Below are 22,382 nucleotides of genomic sequence, written 5' to 3'. Positions count from 1 at the left end.
GATTTTTCTGAATCAATCAGCGAAGTAATATTTGATGTATGTCATATTATGATATGGATATTTAAATATCGTCCGAAAACCCATTCATCTGTGACAAATGTCACATCAAAATAATCATTAATTTTTATTATACGCTTATCCTTCTGAAGTACATAAAGTACATTCGGCTATTATTACGATGAGTAAATTCATTCTGCAAAGAACTTTCAATAAATTTTGTGTGCGGAATCAAATTTCTGGTGGTGGTGGTGATAATTTTTTGAGCAAGTGTTTTTGATTGGTACAAATTACTTAAAGAGGGTCTTAAACGCGTTGACGACAAGCTCGTCCAAGACGGCCATCAACGTCAATTGATGATCAACACGTAGGGATGCAAAAAAGACATCGGTACATCGAAAACATCAATGTTTGCTACCCGATGCATCGAAGGAACCCGATGTTTGGGACGATGTATTTTTTTCGATGCATCAACTAGGGATTATAATGTGCTTGCACTATTTATAACGTTTTCCAAAGAGTATTTGAATGCATCGTCTTGTGGTAGAGAGACAATTAATTACTGCTTGCAATTTATTATTAGGCCCATCAAACAGGTAGCGAATGGGTGTTAATGAAAATGTTTCCGTTTTAGCTGTTTTCACGTTATTGGACCCACGTTTCAAAAAAATCCATTTCCACGATCCGCTAGCCTGCGCAAATGCCATCCAAAAATTAAGGGTCCTATAAATATTAGCCTTAGCGAATACCATATCGAATCCGATTCAGATAAATTGGAGGGGACTTTAGAAGATTTCAGTTTTTGGAGTGACCACCACAAATTAGTGCACAAAAATTGGAAATCCAATAGAAGCGAGGAAATGGTTTCCGATAAGCTATTAGTCTACTTAAAAACATAAGCTGGTCGGTTAAATGAAAATCCTTTGTATATTTGGAAAGATTTTAAATAGCAATTACAACTGTTCACATAGCGTACAAGCACTTAAATTAACAGCGAAATAAACTGCAGGCAAAACATGTAAACAAAGTTTTATTTTTCCAAAGATTGGAAAAAAGCTGGGGTTTATAAATATGTAAATAAACAACATTCTTTATTGAATAATTTGTATGCTTTTGCAACCATACTTCTATAGCAAGAACATTATAGTTTTATTCACCTAACAGATGTACGTATCACCTAAAAATAAGCGATATAGATATAGGGTTTTATACTATGTATAAATGATCACGATGACGAGAAAAGTTGAAATCTGGATGACTATCTGTCTACCCGTTCGTCCGTTCAAGCTGTAACTTGAGGAAAAATTTAGATATGAAACTTGGTATGTGGGTGATAATTATGTGTTATGAAATGAAAAGAAAGTTAAATTTATTATATTATTATCAATATATTTTTTTTCTATTCCGGTGCGTAAATGTGCAGAGAAGATGGGTTTCCATCTCGTGAACACGCCACATATAGTCATGTGAAAAACATGGAATTTTCAGATTTATGCCACACACTTCTATCGACTATCCCTCTCTTCTGTTGATTGTAATCTCAAATGCAATTTTCTCTGGAAACTGAATAGGTTTGAACTGAAAAACGTTGGAACTCAAAGGAATTCGTAAAATCAAGCAATCTGGCCCTTGTATTTGATAGCTGCGTCACAATCAGTCGGATTCCATTACACAGTTTCGGCGCATAAAGATTGCGAAACATAAGAACGACAGATCCAACTTTGAGAAGCAAATGATGTGGTGGCATACCAATACCACCAATAATTCACGGCGTCGTCTTCATTGTCAACACCATCGATCGATTTGTATAAGCGCAAGTCTCCCGTCATTTGACTTTGAATCTTCCAGTTCAAGTCAACAACATTGGTATTTTTGGCAGCGCGTGCAAAAGTGTGCGAACTTCACTTGTATTCGAAGTAGCTATCGCATCGTCCATCGTTTGATTCCAGTGATTATCATGTTCCAGCAATTGCTGGCATGCTTCTTACAAAGTTGCACACACCGTACCATTCACAGTACGCAATGACTCAAATGTTGTTAAACCGCGTACATTAATTAATAACAACTCAAAGTAGAATCAATCCTCGTTTTTCGGGTGGATTGTGCAAATTCGACCTAATGCACTAGTTGAGAACATACCTGGACTATTTCTTCGACGATGCATTCCATGTATGATATCAAGGCATTTCCGAATAGGATCACTGACAAAAATTGAGAAAAAAAAATTTGTTGCTAGCGATATTTCCACTGGCTGTATTGTATTCTCTGGGTTGAAATACACTCTTTGTCCATTCTCCAAATGAACTGCGAGACGCACAACAGTCGGAAAACGTTCATGAATTGCAAAATTAAATATCCTACAATGCCTTTTATTGCAGTTCACGTATCGACCCATTTGATAATTGCTGATCTCATCTCGTTCAAGACCAATAACCGCCATGTTGCGTCCTTTGGTGATGTACTTACAAACGTATTATATCGATTTCACCAAACTACAATATTCAACATTGATATAAGTTTTGAATGTGAATTAGACAATAGTGGTGAGTATAGTACGATCCTAGTTTTGTCAACTTCGATATTCACTCTTCTAAATTGAATGCTGAATGTTCTGCCATTATTGTCTGGTGAGCGACGCTGATACATTGGATATCCATCATTTCTAGTTTGTGTTTCTGAAAGAAAAGCACGTGGATATTGTTTCGTGCATTCATTGTCAGACATTCAAACCAAAGTGGGATTGTGGTGTCCGCAAGGTCCATGAACCATATTGGTTTTCTGGTACTGGATCTTTCTCTGCTTCAGGGATTTCCGCAGAGATGATTTCATCAATTTGATCTGGTTTCACCACCATCCACCATCCAAAAAAGAATGTGTGCGTGCGGCAAACCTCTTTTTTTGCTGCTCATCAGAGTACATCCAACATCTAACAGCGTCATACAAGTATAGTATATACATACGTTGCTTGAAGATTAAGTCCATCAAACATCGTTGCTGTTGTTTGAAAAGTCGTGCTGTGACATCGTGACGACCGCTTGCTGATTGACCGCGATCCATAATTCTACACGTATGTCATCGCATCCTGGGAGTACTCGGTCATGTGCCTTGGGCTGCCATACGTTGATGCCAAAAAGAACGCCGACCGATATAAGCGCGACCTCTTCGTGGCATCGTAACAAATTTCAATCTGTAATTGATCACTTTGTGTGAAATACACATACATTTTTCTATTCAATAGCCGGAATAAAGAAAGCAAACCACAAATTTGAAATAATTGAACAGCAAAACAAAAAAAAATTTAAAAAAAATGTTTGTATGAAAAAAAGTTACTTTTTGAAATTGTCCAATTTTCCGAATTTTCCTCACGAAAAGGATACGGTTTTGTTTTTAGTTCTAAGCTTTTCCCGATCCACAGCGAACAACCTCTGAAAACTTCATCAAGATTGGTGCAGCCGTTCTTGAGCGTTATTAGCAAACGCTTTATTGATAGTGAACAAAGTTTTAGCAGGGATAATGTGATGCCCAATTTATTCCAGCGTGAGCCTAGCGTTTTTTGTGACATTTTTCCAAGTAGCCAGATCTGTCGAATTAATACGTAACTGGAGATTCTATGGGACGCTAGGTCTTTTTTCGCCTGCTCTTTCCAAAACTACAAGTTTGTTTCGTGACAAACTAGGTATACCTTGTTCAAGTTATAAAAAACAGACACTGAACAACTGTTCTATTTAATAATAATACTTACACAATTTAAAACAGAAATTATTTAAATGATTGTCTCTTGGTATCTTGCCGAACTTCATAAGCAGTTACCGCAAGTATAGTTGTCCTCTAACAAGGCACATTATTATAGTATATGAAATTCCAATATTCTTTTGAGGGGAATAATACGGTACTAGAAAAGTAGGCAAAGCAAACAAACATTGTTATTAATTTTATAAATTTGGTCATACCAAATCTAAGTATTGTACATATATTAGATCTGACTTTCAAACTTTTTTATTTGTGTTAAAAGTAGTATTTATCTGTTACATTGTTTCAATTTTTGCAACTTTGTTTAATTGTAAAAATTGTTCAACTAATATTTCGATTGCTCTCAATGACTGATACGGCGAAACTCAAAATCAATACTAGGCTTCACGTGAATGGAAAGCATGAAATAGCATCTGAATTTTAAAAGCGGGGCACAGCGTATTCGTAAAAAATGTAAGCTTTAAGTAATTATCAACAGTGAACAAATGGTGTAGCCAATGGAAAAATCAAAGAGTCGACCACACTACAATAATGTGACAGTCAGATAAAGACCGATTGGAATGAAAGGGAAATTTAATTTGATGAAAAAAGTAGCCTGACCAAAACATCGTTGTATCCTTCGCCTGTGGAATTGTAGTTTCTATTTTCTACTACATATGTATAAAGCCACAATTTGCAGTTTACAAAGGCTGTGTTTAGAGAAAAAACGAAGATACTTCATGGATTGTCTGTAGAGAAATATAAGAAACTCATTGTTCACACACAGATACAAGTATATATGCATAAGTATAACTTGTGTCTGTAATAGCAGAATGGAATGGTTCCAATAATGTGTGAAAAAATAAAACAAGTAAGGACTCAATTCGGGAATAACCGAACATTTTATACTTTTGCAACTTGAAAAAATTAACGCCGGCTAAATATGTTCAAGTATTAAAAAATGTAGCGAAAGGGTTCAGCTTCATTGTAAATTAATTAAGATAAAATTTGGTATCATATTAACTTATTTGAAGGCCATACACTCACTTAGTTATATTAATTTATTTTACTTCCAGTCAGCGAAAATTAAAACTGAGTCATCCTCAAAAGACATACACCCTGTCAAGAAAGTATTGGGAATTCTTCATTTCCCCCTTTCATCTCCCGCTTCTATGGAAGACAAGTAAATTTTTTTCCAAGGTTGGTACGACTCTCCTTAATTATGATGCCAAAAATTACAAGTGTGTTTACAGCAGCTGTTTATGTCAGTCGACCAACTGAATCAACTGAAGGATCGAAATTAATTATAATAGGGATATGAGGTTTAGACCAAGTCCAGTTTCATTTTTATTGAGTGTGAAACCATTAACATAATAAAATATCTTTTGATTAAATTTAATTAATTAATTTTCACATCTGCTTAATTTCATTAAAATATCACACATATTGATCAACCAACCAAAGACCAAAGTCGGAAATCATTATATGGGGTGTATTGGGGGCACAAAAGGTGTGGGCGCATTTTATTAATTTTGGACATTGTTCATGTACAATTGAAAGCATATTTTCAAGAAATTCTATAAATGTATAATAAAAGAGTCGGATGTTTCAAAATACTTTGAATTATATGGGGGCCAAAGCAAGTTTTCACACGATTTTATCCATTTTAGGCACAAAGATACACTGTTACGTTTATAAGAAAAATACGCTTACTTAATTTCATTAAATTAATTTCTATATTGAACGCTATACATACATATGTATGTTGTAGAAAATCCAATCAAGTTCAAAACTTTTTACATTAGATATATGGGGGCATGACATAATAGTATATTATTACGAGTATCAAGGAAACATATTCCCCGAATTTTAATAACATATTTCATAGATTGACCGATATTCTCGGCGAAAAGTCAGCCCATCAAGGGACTGTTTAGGTAATGTTTTATCCGAATATACCATATTTGTTATTTAAATTGTACAATCTGAGAATTAGGCATCCTCGCCGGCTCCTAAAAAAGCTCTATTGTATCTTCTGGGGTGGAAAATTAAATGCATCTGGCGGTTTTAGTTTTTGAGTTATCGTTCTTCTGTAGGTTTTTACAAAACCGTATATGAGGAGTATAGTCTAATTTCATCCATTTTCACACTGCCTGTAGAAATTCTTATAGTATTTTCGCTAAGCGAATTTGGTTGTTGTAGCTTTAGAGCTTTAGGATATACATATGTTAATTAAACCTATTAGAGGACGGGCCACACCCATTTTTTCCCTTTCTACTGCGATCTCCTGTGCCAAATTACATTTCTATATCAGTGCTTACAAATATATATGCTACTTCATTCGTTCAGTGGTCAGATTACACCCATGCATTACGATTGCTAATGTTTTACTGAAGTTATAGCTTAAATGGACGGGTCGGTATTGCAGATGGGCGTAATGGAACTATTGACACGCCCACAAAAATCCATAAATCCAAAACCTATAAAGCGCCATAACAACAAGATCGCCCTCTATAAAATATGATATGTGTGCATATATACAGTCTGGTTCACTTGATTAGAGGCAACAATTTTTGTGAAAGAAAATGTTGATTAAAGTTTCCATATTTGATCTTTCAACAAATAGTTTTCTGCTAACTCCAGCTAAGACTGTACTGGTTTAAAAATACAAACACATCGAAATATTATTTCAGCTAACGGTATTTCGTAGCGGTAAAAGTTCGGCAGCTGCAATATTCTGCTTGATTTATTGGTTCACTTGAATAGAGGCACTTACAAATTTAGAATAAATATATAAATAGATACAAGAACAAAGTTTTTTAACCATTATTTTTTAAAGATTAATATTTTGTGCTGCCACCTTTTTTGTAAATTACTTCATAAACACGTTGGGGAATGGATTTGTACAAACTCTCGAGATAGACTAGCGAAATTTCAGACCAGGCCGCTTTAATGCTTCGAATTGAATCATTTTTGTATTCAAATTGTTGTCCGTTCTCATAAACCTAACGAGTTAGCCATCCCCATACATTTTCTTTAATGTTGAGATCTGGGGAATACGGGGGCCATGCTAAGGTTTCAATGTTTTGGGACGCCATCCAAGCTTTGACCAATCTTGCAGTGTGAACAGGAGCATTATCTTGTTGAAAGATCCATGGAATTGGTCCAAATGTTTCCCGAATCTCTGGAAAAGATGAGTACAACATCGTTTTATAGCTGTTTCCCGTAATTCTGGAGTCTACAATTCTCAGCTCGAACGCGTCATAGTACGATATTGCTCCCCATACCATAACTCCACTTTCACGTCTGTGATGGCGACTCAAGTACTTCTCCTCCTTTCTTAAATCATGGAAATAGTAATTTTATCCATCCGGCCCATCCAAATTAAATTTCTTTTCGTCACTAAATACAACTTTTTTCCATTCACCAGGGTCGTTATTTGTGACAGAATTCCAAGCCATGTGGTCTCTTGCAAAATCGAGGCGACGTTGCTTGCGAAGTTTATTCAAAGGCGTTTTTTTTGTAATTTTTTATATTTCAGATGTGGTGCTTTCAGAATAGCCCTTCTAACTGTGGATTTGCTAGCTGCAACATCAGCTAATTTTATAATTTTTGATGTTGAAAGTGCGGAATTGGATGCAATCCTAAGGACTTTCCGGGTTTCCTTTGGTGTTAAAGCTATCGCAGTTGTACCTTTGTATTTCTTACCGTAGGAGGCACTCTTTTTCACATAATGATCAACAACCAAGGCCGCCGTACAAACGTTCTTTTTATCGATTGTATTTTCAATGAAATTAACGGTTAATTGTTGAATGATGGTCACGGAAGCCAAATTGATGTGTTGGTATTAGGTGTTTATGAGCGATTATTGGTTTGAGCCTATTTATGAGTACATTCTCAAAGATTTTAGATAAGGCTGGCAGCAGCGAAATTGGTCTATATGATGTAACATCGGGTACTGACTTACCCGGCTTAGGCTGCGTGCATGTTGGAGCTGCGATAAGCGATAGGAGCGTCGATAAGAGCGAAGCGTAGAAATTTGATACATGTAATTTAATACAAGTGTGCATGTCGGAGCAGCGCGCGAACTCACTCTTTGCTGGCTATCATCGATAAGAGCGTAGAAATTGTAGGTCAGTAATTTCTTCGCTCTTATTGATGATGGACACGGAAGACTTAATAAGTGCAGTATTTTTGAAACCAGCAATCTGGGATCAAAAAGATCCAAACCACCACAACAGGTTCGTTTTGGATAAATTGTGGTTAGAAATATCCACACAATTTAATACAAAAAGTAAGTGCAGTAATATGTTTTTATGTGTTTTATTGTAAAATTGTTACTTTAATATGAATTTAAGCTTACAGTGCATTTGTGTTGTTTTTTCCATTGTTTTTTTTTTTTTTCAATAGTAATTTGTTGATTCTTATGAGCAGCAGAACAACAAAAATGTACCGTTTCTTTTCGTTTGTCGCATACTCGTATGCTTATTAAAACGGATAAGTTTGTGTTATTGTGCCATTTATTTTAAAAACTCATTAAATTGGATTATGACAAAAGTATAGTTTGAATACATTGCGAATATTCTCAGCAGTTTGATTCTGTCGCCCTGCGACTGTTTGGTTTATTACTATATTTCTAGGCATTAAAGTCCAGTTTTGAGTTAAATAATGTTCAATTCCTTCCCTATCAATAATTAAATTATGCAGTAAGCAAATGCATTTAATTATATCGTCAGCTAAAGTTGGGCCGGTTTGAATAGATGTAGCTAAAATTTTCCATTTGGAATAAATTATACCAAAAAAAAAAAAATTTTGTAATTGTAGTACATTGTTCCAGAAGGTGCAGGACTTTGAACACGAACGTGTTTCCCGTCTATACTCCCAATACAATTAGGGAAATCCCACAAATTTTTGAAATCGTCCGCAATTTTTAAAAAGTCACTTTCGTCTGGAACTTTCATGTGGATGGGATGAAGCACTTCCCAGATAACATTAACAACTTCTTTTACAATTTGTCCAACTGTTGAAGCTCCCATTCGAAACGAAAACGCTAGACTCCGAAATGACTGACCAGTTGATAAATATCTTAAATAAAAAAGATTTAAAAACACATTTTAACAAATATATTAATTTAAAATTTGCATTAAGTATTGTTTAATTTTTTATTGTAGTACCCGTAGTTCGAAATAAATGGAAAGGCCTACGTGACAAATACAGAATTACACTAGCAAACATTTCCAAACCAAAATCTGGTTCCGCTCGATTGGCGGAGTACAGAGGCTCGTGGAAGTATTTTGATAACCTGTCATTTTTAAAAGATCAGTTTACTGCCAGAAAATCCATCAGCAACTTACCAGACACAGCTGAAGACGCATCTATGAATTTTTTGATGGATGAAATTTTACCTGATGAAAGTCAAGATCGTATTTTAAAAGAAACAGGTGAAATTGAAGTTCCAACATTTTTACAGCAACCTTTAAATTATTCTAGAAAACCAGTAAAGACAAAGCGTTCAGAAGAAGGTATTGGAAATGCATTGCTTCAAATGGAAAAGGAAAAACTTCGGTCATGTGAAAAATATGTCTTCATCGGATAAAATACTATACCGAATAAAGGTATTGCAGCTGACCCATGAATGGATTAACCCAAAAACTGTGTATATCGAATGTGCTAATGAAAACACCATGGCTAGTACTACAGGTCATAACAATGCAGAAAACAATAACATCGACATCGCTTCCGATTCACAATAATCAAAATGCTTAACAGATTTCATTTACATACATACATATGTATATTATTTACCAATAAATTCTTTTGTGCGTACCTTATGGTTAGCATCAATCGCTCCTCTTGAAGTATGGGCCTGCTGTGGCAATTTCGCCAGCCTTGCTGCAGTCGATCCAAAATTTGAGACAGAATGTATCGCTTGCCATTCTCATGTATTCGAAAAACTTTTTTGGACCCTGTCTCAAGCTACAATAAAGACGATGAAATTCTCCGAAATTTGGCCTTTCTTGATTTATAGGATGCGCCGAAAACGAGCGTTTTGTCCCCTCAGTATTATGCATATGATAATATGCAGCAGTAGATGTCAACAACAAAATATTTTCTTTTTCAGAATCACTCATTTTTTTAGCTGTTCACTATACAAAACTTAAATTGCAAATGCAATTTACGCTCTTATCGCAGCTCTGTTATTCACACCACACAAAACTATAACTCGACGCTATGCTCTTGTCGCTGCTCTTATCGACGCTCTTATCGCTTATTGGAGCTCCGACATGCACGCAACCTAAGAGTAAAATAGTATGTAACTAATCAAGATAGATGGAGGATTATAAAAATCCGGGTGACTGTATGTCTCCCCTTCCGTTCGTCCACGCAAGCTGTAACTTGAGTAAAAATTGAGATATCAGAATAAAAAAAATATAGCGTGTTTTACTCACAGTATATCTTTGAATAAAATTGATAAAAACGGGCGAAAATTTAACCGCACTCCTATAAAAATAACATCAGGATTTTTAAACATCCGGCTGACTTTATTCTTTATGATTGGTGATGGTATGTGAAGTACCTTAAAGAAACCCAAGGAACATATTTTTTATTTAATGATTTTGGTTTTTCTAACAAATCTTATGAAGAATAAGTTGGTCAGTGTGTGAGTTGAATATATAAAAAATTCCTAGAAAAATTACAAAAACACCCCATATAATGATTTCCGTTTTTCTATCTGACTTTAAATCATTCAAGTTGGTGAAAATGTGATATTTTAATGAAACTAAATGGTCAATTTTTCTTTAAACTTATGCTGTTAAGTTTTGAATTGGTCTATACCTTGGTCTAAACCTCATCTCATCGTTAATATAAAAAATTTCGACCCTCTGATTCAGGGTTTCCATATTAAGTCAATATATAAAATTTAGTTTCTTCGGCCGAGCTATTTTTAGCTGACGTGAACTTAAATTTAGCAATACAACTAAGATTAATTATTTCCCGATATATTTTAATAAAAAAGTTTCCCACCCTCGGAAGGAATTTCCCGAGCTTTGAATCTTGCGAGTTCGGTTACACCCTAACTTAGCCCTTCCGTACTTGTTTTTCTTCCATTTATATAACACTTATGTTTATAAATATAAATATATGTATTAGGGTGTGCCATTTTGAGGCAACCTTTTTTTTCAACTGAAAAACAGGCACAAAACATTCGAAATGTGTAAAAAAAAAGTCACTTAAAAGATGAGCTCTTAATATTAATATTAAGAGGTGCCTCTTTCAAATTTTCTGTTTTCCATATAAATTAAATGGAAAAAAAATCGTGTTTTTTTTGTGGTGGTTATTCTGCGGAGGTTATTATATCGGGTGATTTTTTAAGAGCTTGATAACTTTTTTTAAAAAAAAAAAACGCATAAAATTTGCAAAATCTCATCGGTTCTTTATTTGAAACGTTAGATTGGTTCATGACATTTACTTTTTGAAGATAATTTCATTTAAATGTTGACTCATGTGGTTTCAACAAGATGGCGCTACATGCCACACAGCTCGCGATTCTATGGCCATTTTGAGGGAAAACTTCGGAGAACAATTCATCTCAAGAAATGGACCCGTAAGTTGGCCACCAAGATCATGCGATTTAACGCCTTTAGACTATTTTTTGTGGGGCTACGTCAAATCTAAAGTCTACAGAAATAAGCCAGCAACTATTCCAGCTTTGGAAGACAACATTTCCGAAGAAATTCGGGCTATTCCGGCCGAAATGCTCGAAAAAGTTGCCCAAAATTGGACTTTTCGAATGGACCACCTAAGACGCAGCCGCGGTCAACATTTAAATGAAATTTTCTTCAAAAAGTAAATGTCATGAACCAATCTAACGTTTCAAATAAAGAACCGATGAGATTTTGCAAATTTTATGCGTTTTTTTTTTAAAAAAGTTATCAAGCTCTTAAAAATCACCCGATATGTGCACGCGATGGCTGTCAGTTGGGATGGTAAACTCGATTCGGATTCTACTTGAGAATCGAGTTTTTTTGTAAAATAATCGATTTTTCGAATGTCAAGAATCGATTCTTAATCGACTTCGACTACTGAAGATCGATTCTGAAAAATCGATTATTTTACGAGCAAACTCGATTTTCGAGTAGAATCGGAATCGAGTTTACCATCCCAACTGGCAGCCATCGCGTGCACATATAATAACCTCCGCAGAATAATCACCACAAAAAAAACGATTTTTTTTCCATGTAATTTATATGGAAAACAGAAAATTTGAAAGAGGCACCTCTTAACACTAAACATACCATAACGGGTCAAATGACCCATTTTGAACTTTTGCATTGAAAATGCACGTATAATTTTATTGCGATTGCACATTTGACTTCATGACTTTTTCTAAGTAATTAATGTACAGTTATACAAATATTTTTGTTTTGTTTTTTTTTTTGTTTATTCTGAGTAATCCTTGTTGTATACCGATATCTACCACAACGGGTCATTTGACCCGGAGAGAATTTTTCTGTGTTATGAGATTATCGAGTCATATTTGTAGTCAGTAAGTTGCACATTCTTCGACAGACTGTTGCGTAAAGTAGTTCAACGAAAATAGCTCAGAATAATTTCAAGAAAATATCAAATTTTAGATTGAAAATAGCTTTTTAGTGTAAGAAAAAGTGGTAAAAATTGAAAGTCTTGGTAAGTACCTAGCCTATATTTTATTTTGATAGCTATAGTAATACAGATCATTTTTTACTCAAACAAGACAGTACAAGTTCTTAAAAGATATAAATAATATTGGCGAAGAGTTTTCAGAAATTAGTGAAGATGAATTTTCAGAAAATGAAGATATATTGGTTGCAAATAAAAATGAGTTTGATTCTACAGATACTGACGATGAAGAGGCAAATATTGTGAATGTATGTAGTGAAAAAGAATAAGATTACTCTCAAGTTCGGAAGAAAGTTAAGTAGAAATAAATGAACAAAATATTGCAATTGATGGATCTGTTTGGGAAGAAATACAAATAGGTGGCACACCTGGAAGACCACCACTTCATAACATTTTCAGGCAAAAAGTAGACCCAACAGGATATGCAAAACGCCATATAATGAAAGGTAAAGTTAGTACTACATTTTCATTGATAATTGTCCACCGTATTATGAACCATATAAGAACACGCACAATAGAAGAAGCAAAGAGAGTGTTTGGTTCCGATTGGAGTTTATCTAAAAAAAAATTAGATGCATTTATTGGAATTTTATATGCTCGAGCTGCATATGGAGCAAATAATTTGAATATTTCCTTTTTGTGGAATAACATATGGGGGCCTAAATTTTTTTCTGAAACTATGAGCTGAAATAATTTTATCGAAATTCTTAGATTTATTCGTTTTGATAAAAAAAAGTCAGCTGATCCAACGGTTGAACACACATAAATTCGCTTTGGTATCTGCAATTTGGGATATTTTCATTGAGAACAGCTAAAACTGTTACAAACCGGGTGAAAATATTACTATAGACGAACAGCTATTCGCGACTAAAGTACGATGTAGATTTACGCAATACATGCCTAAGAAGCCGGATAAATTTGGAATCAAATTTTGGTTAGCATCGGACGTCGATAGCAAATACGTCATAAATGCGCTTCCATATCTTGGAAAAGATGAATATAGGCCCTCTTCAGTACCACTCTCTGAACATGTTGTACTCAAACTCATTGAGCCATTTACGGGTTGCGGAAGAACTGTGACCACAGACAACTTCTTCAAAAGCAAACCCCTAGCAACACAACTCCTAGCCAAAAAAACTACGTTAGTTGGAACTATTCGGTCAAATAAAAGGGAATTACCACTAATTGCGAAGCAAACGAAAGATGATATGGAACGATTTTCGTCGAAAATTTTTTGTTTTTTGCTTTTATAATAGAAATGCTCAACAAACTATTTTGATTAATTATAATAAATTTTATTTATATTTTTATTTCCTTCCTAACATCCATATTTCATACATTCAAGCATGAAACATACAGTTGGGTCATTTGACCCGCTATGGTAGAAATAGGTATATATTAAGGCTTGGTGTGATTAGTGTTAATATTAATATTAAGAGCTCATCTTTTGAGTGACTTTTTTTTTACACATTTCGAAAGTTTTGAGCCTGTTTTTCAGTTGAAAAAAAAGGTTGCCTCAAAATGGCACACCCAAATTTATGCCGCACACTATGCGACTGTCCTTGCGTCCTGTTGATTGTCATCTAAAATGCAATTTTCACTTTAAACTGAATACGTTTGAACTGAAATGGCAAAATCGTTAGAACTCAGAGGAATTCGTAGAATCAAGCATTCTGCCCCTTTGTATTCGATAGCTGCTTCACAATCAGTCAGGTTCCATTACAAAATTTCGGCGCATGGAGATTGCGAAACATAATCATGACAGATCCAAGTTTGAGACGCAAATAATGCGGCGGCATACCAAGCCTCTCCAAAGAATTTAGAAATTCCATTGGATAAATCACGGCTTCGTCTTCATTGTCAAGACAATCGGAATTTGCCCATTTCCAATTCTTAGCGAATACGATGTAAAATGTCTTTGGCAGTGTCATTTTTGTTCGTATCCTATAATTGACGCGGCATGCGCAGTAGCTATCGCATCGTCCTTCGTTTGATTCCAGTCATTATAATGTTCCAGCAATTGTAATTGCTGGCATGATTCTCAAAAAGTTGCCGTAGCATTCACAGTACGCAATGACTCAAATAAAGTTGAACTGCGTACATTAATCAATAGCAACCGAAGGTAGAAGCAATCGTCGTTTTCGGGTGGATCGTGCAAATTCGTCCTAATGCATTAGTTGGGAACACACCTGGATGTCCATATACTGGTTGGCCTTGATTCTGCATAACCATTTCTTCAGCGATGTATTCCATGTATAAGTTAACACATTAGTCTGCTAGTCTGCCCACTGTAGCGTTCTTAGAGCTACTCCACACTAGCCAGTAAGCGTGGGAATAGTCCGCGTCAGCATTTTATGATCAACTGGCAAATTCTTCGCTACTCCAATATCAGCGCGGAAGCAGCGATTCACCCGTTGTCTAAACGACAACAACAACAGCAGGTGCAGCTAGACAACAACAACAGTATCAGGTGCAGTAACAGCAGATTTCCCGAAATTGTGCCAACCATAGGGAATCAGAGAGGGCTCATATTTTTAACGTTTTAGTCTTAAGCCAGACTTTAAGAAGTGCGCATAGTGCTTAGTAAAGATTATTAAATTGTAAAAGTTAAAGTTTAAAGTTTATTTCCTGGACAACAGCCCGTAGAACTGGAGAAACAAACTGCTTAATAAAAATTATTAAATTGTGAAAGTTAAAGTTTAAAGTTTATTTCCTGGACAACAGCCCGTAGGACTGGAGAAATAACTTATAATATCAAGGCATTTCCGAATAACAGTCGGAAAACGTAAAACGTTCAGAAATTGCAAAAGTAAACGTTTATTCATTGCAGTTCGCGTATAGACCCATTTGATACTTATCGCTCAAGGCCAATAACCGCCATGTTGCTTTCTTCGGTGACAGACTTGCAAACGTATTTCATCGATTTCACCAAACTGCAATACTCAACATTGATATGAGTTTTGAATGTAAATTAGGTAATAGTGGCGAATATTGTACGATCCATGTGTTGTCAACTTCGATATTCACTCCTCTATATTAAATGCTGAAATTTCTGCCATTGTCGTCTGGTGAGCGATGCCTATAGAGAGGATATCCATCATTTCCAGTTTGCGTTTCCGAAAGAAAAGCACGTACATACGTTGCTTCAAGATAAAGTCCATCAAACATCGTAGCTGTTGTTTGAAAAGCAGTGCTGTGACATTGTGACGATCTTGCTGATTGATCGTGATTCAATAATTCCGTAATCTATGACCAATTTACATTGCAAGTAAATGTAACAAACAAATCCGCCCGTCCATAATTCCGCACGTACAGGTATCTCATCGCATCCTGCGAGTACTCGTGCTTGTGCTTTGGGCTGTCAATGTACGTTGATGGAAAAAAGAACGCGGACCGATATTAGGGCGACCACTTCGTTTCATCGTAACAAATCCCAATCTGGAATTGATGATTTGTATGAAACACACATAAAGATTTCACTGAATAATTTTCAATAATTTACAGTAATAGCCGTAATTAAGAAAGCAAACGACTTAAATTGAACGATTCAAATAATTTACAAATAAATCAATTGGAAAACAAAACAAAAAAATTACAAAAAAAAGTTTATGGAAAAGTCACTTTTTAGAAATTTACGCTCTTTAGTCGGTTAGGAGAATGGAGTCATGTGTAGAAGTTCACGCAAGTGAGGAATGTTCTCTGATCGCCATTCACTTGGGAGTAACCAGAAACGATTCTTTTGCACATGGCTCAAGCTGCTCACAACTTCCGGTCTTTGACCAAGTATCCTCTGGGTAGCCTAAGAACATCCGTTCGAAGGCGAGCTAAAGTGAGAAGGCGCAACATCCCCCACATAAGGTTGTGCGCTGGGTTTAGGACTCGCCACGTAAAAAAACACCCCAATGAAAAGGAACAACAAGCCTCGGATGAGAGACCCCCCTTATGATGACGACCATGGCAAACGAAATAAGGACTACGATATCAGGGCATGCACCTGGAATTTCCGGACCCTTAATTGGGAAGGTGCCGCTGCCCAGCTGGTTGATGTCCTCGCAAAAATAAAGCCTGACATCACCGCCGTCCAAGAAATGCGATTTACGTGATAAGGACAGAGACGAGTAGGTCCTTGTGACATTTACTACAGTGGCCATATAAAGGAGCGCAAGTTTGGTGTTGGATTCGTGGTGGGAGAGAGACTCCGTCGCCGAGTACTATCATTCACTCCGGTGAATGAACGTCTAGCCACAATCCGCATCAAAGCGATGTTCTTCAACATATCGCTGATTTGCGCCCACTCCCCGACAGAAGAGAAGGACGATGTGACCAAAGGTGTCTTCTACGTCTATGAGCGCTTGGAGCGCGCTTATGAGAGCTGCCTCCGCCACGATGTCAAAATCGTGCTTGGCAACTTTAACGCCAGGGTGGACAAAGGAGGTATATTTGGCACTACGGTCGGTAAATTCAGCCTCCACGACGAAACATCCCCAAATGGGTTGAGGCGGATTGACTTCGCCGGGGCCCGAAATATGGTTATCTGTGGTACAAGATTCCAGCATAAGAAGATTCATCAAGCTACCTGGCTGTCTCCGGATCGAAAAGCCACCAACCAAATCGATCATGTTGTAATAGACGGAAGACACGTTTCTAGTGTCTAGACGTGCGAACGCTCCGAGGTCCTAACATCGACTCGGACCACTATCTTGTTGCAGCCAAGATTCACACCTGCCTCGGTGTAGAAAAAAACACACGCCAACAAACACAAGGAAGATTCACCGTCGAGAAGCTGCAATCACAACAGATAGCCGAACGATTTTCTACTCGGCTTGCACTCCTTCTCTCTGAGAGCACTCGTCAACAACTCGGTATAAGGGAACTGTGGGACGGCATTTCAAACTCCTTACGTACAGCTGCAACCGAAACCCTTGGTTTTCGGAAATTGCAAAAGAACAACTGATACGACGAGGAGTGCCGTGTCGCAGCGGAGAGAAAACAGGCTGCCTACCTCGCAACGTTACGATCACAACACGTGTGGGATGGGATAGATACCGAGAGTTGAAGAGGGAGGCGAGACGCATTTGCAGACACAAAAAGAAAAAGGCCGAAATGCGTGAGAACGAAGAGCTTGATAAGCTGGCACCCCTGTCGGCCATTGTTCGAAAATTCTACGAACAAATGCGGCGGCTTACAGAAGGTTTCAAAACCGGAGCATACTCTTGTAGAACCCCCAAAGGTGATCTAGTGACCGCTGCCCAGAGCATACTTAAATTATATTATTTTGGTCGATGACGATGGAGCAGACATTCAATTGCCCGACCATGAAGAAGTTCGAATAGCAATTACCCGCCTACAGAACAACAAAGCGGGGGGAGCCGATGGATTACCGGCCGAGCTATTCAAACACGGCGGCGAAGAACTGATAAAGAGCATGCATCAGCTTCTTTGTAAAATATGGTTCGACGAAAGCATGCCCAACGATTGGAATTTAAATGTGATCTACCCAATCCATAAAGGAGGAGACCCCACAATGCCAACTACCGTGGGATAAGCCTCCACAACATCGCATATAAGGTTCTATCAAGCGTATTGTGTGAAAGATTGAAACCCACCGTCAACAAACTGATTGGACCTTATCAGTGTGGCTGTAGACCTGGCAAATCAACAACCGACCAGATGTTCACCATGCGCTAAATCTTTGAAAAGACCCGTAAAAGGAGAATCGACACAAACCACATCTTTGTCGATTTCAAAGCTGCTTTCGACAGCACGAAAAGTAGCTGCCTTTATGCCCCGATGTCTGAATTTGGTATCCCCGCAAAACTAATACGGCTGCGTAAACTGACGTTGAGCAACACCAAAAGCTCCGTCAGGATAGGGAAGGACCTCTCCGAGCCGTTCGATACCAAAAGAGGTTTCAGACAAGGCGACTCCCTACCGTGCGACTTCTTCAACCTGCTTCTGGAGAAAATAGTTCGAGCTGCAGAACTAAATGGAGAAGGTACCATCTTCTATAAGAGTGTACAGCTGCTGGCGTATGCCGATGATATTGATATCATCGGCCTCAACACCCGCGCCGTTAGTTCTGCTTTCTCCAGGCCGGACAAGGAAGCACAGAAAATGGGTCTGGCAGTGAACGAGGGGAAGACGAAATATCTCCTGTCCTCAAACAAACAGTCGTCGCACTCGCGACTTGGCTCTCACGTCACTGTTGACAGTCATAACTTTGAAGTTGTAGATAATTTTATCTTTTTAGGAACCAGTATTAACACCACCAACAATGTCAGCCTAGAAATCCAACGCAGGATTGCTCTTGCCATCAGGTGCTACTTCGGACGGAGTAGGTAATTGAAAAGTTGAGAAACAAGGAAGCACAGAAAATGGGTCTGGCAGTGAACACAAAATCCAAACTCTATAAGTCGCTCATAATTCCCGTCTTGCTATATGGTGCAGAGGCTTGGGCGATGACAGCAACCGATGAGTCGACGTTACGAGTTTTCGAGAGAAAGGTTCTGCGAAAGATTTATGGTCCTTCGGCCACGGCGAATATCGCATTCGATGGAACAATGAGCTGTACGAGATATATGACGACATTGACATAGTTCAACGAATTAAAAGACAGCGGCTACGCTGGCTAGGTCATGTTGTCCGGATGGACGAAAACACTCCAGCTCTGAAAGTATTCGACGCAGTACCCGCCGGGGAAGCAGAGAAAGAGGAAGACCTCAACTCCGTTGGAAGGACCAAGTGGAGAAGGACCTGGCTACGCTTGGAATATCCAATTGGTGTCTACGCCAATTAAGAAGAGGAAGTCGGTTAAAAATGAACATTTTCTGATTTTTGTTTACAAACCATCCTCATTGGATTCCCTTCAAAGTGGTTCAGGCCATAATAAACATCGATGTATATATATTTTTGACTTGCATCCCTATCAACACGTCAAGAAAATGAAAGAATTGATGCTTGGGAATCAACGATTAACAGTGAGAGATGTTACTGGACTCGTTGAAATATCGGAAGGATCAGTGAAAACCATTTTGAAGGATCATTTGGGCCTAAGAAAAGTGAAAGTACGATTGGTTCCAAAACTATTCAGTTTTTTTCAAAAACTGCGTCGCTTAGGGTTTGTGAAACTATGCTTTCCTACTTTCAGGATGTCATGAAACCGACCGGCCAAACTGTCAACAAAGAATTCTATTTGAGTGTTATACGTGCGCGAAGGTATTCGTAAAAAGAGAGCGGAATTATGGGCCGACAACTCTTCATCTAATTTTCATAAATTTTTTTAAATTTTCATCTAATATCGTGCCAAAATAACCGTATCCGCTTGATTAACTCCGTGTGAGTTCTGGCAAGTTTAGCAATCTGAAAGGATCGCTCCGAGGAAACCGTTTTGAACGATCTTACACGTGAATCGCTACTTTGAAAGGGGCGACATAGATTTTGAAGAATAAATTATGAACAAAGTCTTACTGTTTTTTTGCTCATAGTAGTATACGAGTATAAAATATGTTAAAACTATCCTAAGCCCGCAGCTCACCTCGCGGCTTGTTGTCAAGGATATTATTAATCATGATAACAATATATTGGAATAGTTAAATTGGCAAATCACTTAAGGAATAGTACATACATATATAAATACGTTAATGTAACAATATTTTCACAAATATCTTAGCACTTCATAAAATAATACGTAAAATACATATGTCACACTCTCTGCCTAATACAACATCGTGTATCGTTACACAATAGGGTGATTCTCTGATGACACAAAATGCAAAAATCCTATATCGAAATATGCAAGGCCAAGAAAGCACCCATTGCAGAATCTAGTGATATATGACCGGCTGATTCGGACAATTTATTGAGAATGACTATTGTGCATGACTATTGTGAATTAGCGCACCTTCTGCCTTCATTCTTAAGAAAAAACTGTAACAAATCTTTATAATTTTAGCAGAAATTATAAAATCTATTTAAAACTTACCTTCCTCAACAATTTAACAGCGAAAAATGTCTTTATGTAAAATGACAGGTGGCACAGGGTTGCAATTATTTTTTTATGTGTCATTGCACGAAAATAAACATAGGTTTTGGTCTGATATATTTTACAGCCATTGCAAATAATTTTCTGCGTGTGTTTGTTGTTGTGCCGTTGCACCAAGTGGAAAATTCTGTAATTCGTGCACCGTGCAAGAGTTTTGCAAGAGCAACAGAATTCCCTTAACGTTTCTTGCTATTGTGTCTAAGTAGAAGAGGACGCGGCTGTCTGACCATATAGTGATATTGTGTTCAACATTCATCGAATGTAATTGTAAAATCGACAGCTAAAACCCAGACAAAGATAATATGATATGAAACTCTTTTCTTACTTTCTCGCTTTGCAGCTGGCAGCGGACCCTAATCTTTTTTCAGAGCTGGCAACAAAACACAATGAGGGTCCCGTCAATCAGCAGTTAGTCAAAAATGTGTTTAGTGTATGCCACTTTATGACAAAAAATTGTTCAAATTCAACCAAAACTGTTCTAGACCCTAGTTACCAAATATGATGGCCGCAGTACCTATAGTTGATTTTTGTTTGAAAATATCAAACAGAATCTTTTTCCTGCAGTAGTAATTGTATCTATGTATCTAATACTTCTCTGAGCCCCGATAAACTTAATATAAAAATTTTCGAACTTCCTGATGATTTTAAGGTGGATATATCGGCCAATATTTGCATTATCTCAATGAAAATTTCAGAAGGAAATTCACTCATAAAGTAGTAGTGGCTAAAATTAATACAATTGGGCGAAAACTTCACCTAGCCCCCAAATGACCATTACCAGGATTTTTGAACATCCGGCTATTTTTGTACATATTATGACTACGTATGTATGTATGTACATATAAAGATTGGTTTTTCTAACAAATCTTATGCCGAATATATACGTATATGTACATAAAATTGCTTAGATTCCGATCCTCTGGTAGACGTTTTAAACGTTAAGGTATTTCCTTGGTTTTGTTCCAGCAAGTTGCAAGAGTATAAAATGTTCTGTTGCACCCGAATTTAGCTCTTTCTTACTTGTTATCTATAAGATAAGAGAAATCATATGAACTATATTCAAACTTCGAGGTAAGTTTGTTTGACTATAAACTGCGGAAAATGTGTTAATAATTTTGCCAAATAAAAAATATTCATAATACTCGAAAAGCTTCGCAGATATCTCGACGTATTTCAGATAATTTAATTCTACAAATAGCAAAATATATTAAATATCCGATTGCGCTTGATTTAGCGCCTTAACCATTGTTTTTAAGTTTAAATTTATGAAAAGTGCAACTAACTCAGAAAAAATAAAGTAAGTTTTTCGATTTTGGAAATATGCTCTTTATACTATGAGCCCCTAATATTAAAACAAGTGGATGGATGTGTCATCAAGCCACCTAGCTGTCTCCGCATCGAAAAACCACCAACCAGATCGATCATGTTGTGATAGACGGAAGACACGTCTCCAGTGTCCAAGGCACGAAAATATAAACAATCAGAAATTAAATATGCCGATTAAGCATAAACAGCAGTCTTTATTATTGCCGCTTATTACTATGTAGCGACACTTACACAATTTATGTACAGAACGGCACTTACGCAATTTGCTTGCATAAGGGTCGTTCACTTTATTATTGTTTATATTACTTTTCGAGCATTGACCAGTAAATTCTGCATATGCAAATAATGTACCCAAACAAATACACAATATGTTACAGTATAACAGCTTAACAATTTCTATTATTATGATTAGTAGCGATATTCACATTTTCAAAGTGTAAACACAATGGCTACGACAGACTGCAGCGGCACGACAGTGAACTGAAAACGTCGTTGTTCATCTTACTACATGTACATTTTGAGAAGCAACAACAACACAATGGCCGGCATGTACACAAAACAACGCAGTTGTCCATGTACACAATTTCGTTGTGGCCATACTAATACCTTTCACTTCAATGAAATTTTA

The 22,382-nt window shown here is 36.9% G+C and overlaps 2 protein-coding genes across 3 annotated transcripts in view; both read right to left on the bottom strand.

Moving 5' to 3' along the window:
• The window catches only part of LOC126765696 (uncharacterized), a 624,074-nt gene that overhangs the window by 79,522 nt on the left and 522,170 nt on the right, over positions 1-22,382 (bottom strand). The window lies entirely within an intron of this gene.
• Positions 19,039-22,382, bottom strand: part of LOC126765721 (uncharacterized) — a 488,551-nt gene continuing 485,207 nt past the window's right edge. The window contains exon 2 of the mRNA XM_050483459.1: positions 19,039-19,105. The gene's annotated coding sequence lies outside the window, so the exon portion shown is untranslated. The remainder of the gene's footprint in view (positions 19,106-22,382) is intronic.

Source organism: Bactrocera neohumeralis, unplaced genomic scaffold (genome assembly GCF_024586455.1).
Source record: "Bactrocera neohumeralis isolate Rockhampton unplaced genomic scaffold, APGP_CSIRO_Bneo_wtdbg2-racon-allhic-juicebox.fasta_v2 cluster11, whole genome shotgun sequence".
Lineage (NCBI taxonomy): Eukaryota > Metazoa > Arthropoda > Insecta > Diptera > Tephritidae > Bactrocera > Bactrocera neohumeralis.
The sequence above is the reverse complement of the archived record's forward strand: the minus strand, read 5'-3'. Positions and strand labels throughout refer to the sequence as shown.